The sequence below is a fragment of the Sander lucioperca genome, chromosome 8 (genome assembly GCF_008315115.2).
Source record: "Sander lucioperca isolate FBNREF2018 chromosome 8, SLUC_FBN_1.2, whole genome shotgun sequence".
In the NCBI taxonomy this organism is placed as follows: domain Eukaryota; kingdom Metazoa; phylum Chordata; class Actinopteri; order Perciformes; family Percidae; genus Sander; species Sander lucioperca.
In genome coordinates, this window is record NC_050180.1 from 30,526,117 (window position 1) to 30,527,989 (window position 1,873).

The 1,873-nt window shown below is 50.5% G+C and overlaps 1 long non-coding RNA gene across 1 annotated transcript; it reads left to right on the top strand.

Annotated features, from left to right (window-relative positions):
- Window positions 1-104: 104 nt before the first annotated feature.
- LOC116057993 lies at window positions 105-433 on the top strand. The gene is made up of 2 exons (XR_004106927.1): window positions 105-158; window positions 252-433. It is a non-coding gene; the product is annotated as an uncharacterized LOC116057993 (long non-coding RNA).
- Window positions 434-1,873: the final 1,440 nt, after the last annotated feature.

The window sequence follows — 1,873 nt, forward strand, 5'->3', positions numbered from 1 at the left end:
ACCAAGTGGCATCCCATTTCATAGGGGTATGTTTTCACCCCTACCCCTTGTTTTTCTAGGGCCAAGGGCTAAGGGAAGGGATAAGGGGAGGATTGGGATTCAGCCTTAAACTGTGGCTGCTCTCTGTTCTGAGCCGGATAGTTAGTCTTGTCACGTAGGTGAACGTCCTGCCAGTATCTTTCCCTTAGTTTTTTGTATCCTGTTGTCTTTTGCCTGCCGACTTTAATATTGTCTTTTTTCGCATCCTGAAGGAATACCACTCTGTCTGCTGTCGCTGTACCTGCCTCTTGACGCCACTTTCTGCCTGCAATCACCAGCCCTGCATTACTCTCCTTCCCTGCCTGTGTTCACTACCTGCTCTGTCATCTGGGAGGATTCCCCCACCTGTCCATTCTGCTACAATTCTCAGATTCAGAAATAAACTGTTTAAACGAAGAGCTGTGTTTTTGTCTCCTTCTGGGTTCTGGCTACAAATCCTGACAGTACTATCCGGCCAGTATGAACCCAGCAGACTTAACATTAGTTCAGGAGGAGTTATCCAACCAGGGCTCAAGGCGCTTTCCACCTGCGTCACCACCCTGCAGGCTCAGCTCAACACCACCCTCGCTGCCTCCACTCCTCCACCCGCAGCCGAACCAGTTGTGAGTCAGCCAGTCTCTGCTAATTCCGACCGGGAACCAATGGTTCCTACCCCCGAAAGGTATGATGGCAATTTTGGACTTTGTCAGCCTTTTTTGTTGCAGTGCAGTCTCGTTTTTGAACTACAGCCCCGTTCCTACTCTTCTGATCAAGCCAGAATTGCTTACGTCATCGGGTTGCTAAGGGGAGACGCTCTTAAATGGGCTTCAGCTGTTTGGGATAAGCAAGCCTCGTCAGCCTCTACCTACGTGTCTTTTTGCAATGAATTCAGCAAGGTTTTTGATCATCCTGTTAACGGAAAAGATGCTTCCATGAGCCTGCTTTCTCTCCGCCAGGGGCTGCGTAGTGTCGCGGAGTATTCCATCGAGTTTCCGACACTGGCAGTGGAGAGTGGCTGGAACGCGGTGTCTCTACAGGCTGTCTTCATCAAAGGACTAAGTGAGTTACTCAAAGACGAGTTGGTTTCGTACCCTGAGCCAGCTTCACTGGATCAACTGATAGCTTTGGCTATTCGCGTAGACAATCGACTGAGAGAGCGGAGGAGGGAGAGACGCCAGCATCAGCCTAGACAGCCAATGGAGGCGGTCGCGACCACGAGTAACCGAGAGAGGGCACCAGAGGTCGAACCCATGCAATTGGGTTGTCACCTGTTGGACCCAGATGAACGTCGGCGTCGGATCTCCAATCAGTGTTGTCTGTATTGTGGAGATTCTGGTCACCTCCTCGCAGCTTGCCCCAGCCGTCCATTAAACAGGAGGACTCGCTAGATGGGAGGAGTGTCCAACTTCTATTCCCCCGTCTCCTCGCCCTCGCACCAAGCTACATGCCACAATCTCCACCCAAGGTCAGTCTCATGAACTGTTAGCTCTTGTTGACTCTGGTGCTGATGAGAGTTTTTTTAGATTTTGAGGTGGTTAAGCAGCTCAGTATCCCTACTGTTGAGCTTCCCAAACCTATAGTAGCTAATGCACTGGATGGTAGACTGTTAGCTCGTGTAACATCTCAAACCTGTCCCAGCCGCCATCAACTGAGGAAATCAGTTTTCTCATAATCAACACCCCGCTTGTTCCACTGATTTTGGGGCACCCCTGGTTAATCAAACACAATCCCAACATTGATTGGCCAACTGCAAGGATAGTCGGTTGGAGCACTAACTGCCATTCCAGTTGTCTCCATTCAGCTAGACCCTGGTCCAGTTCTTCTCAACCGGTCAATTGCTGTGGTCCCGACCTAT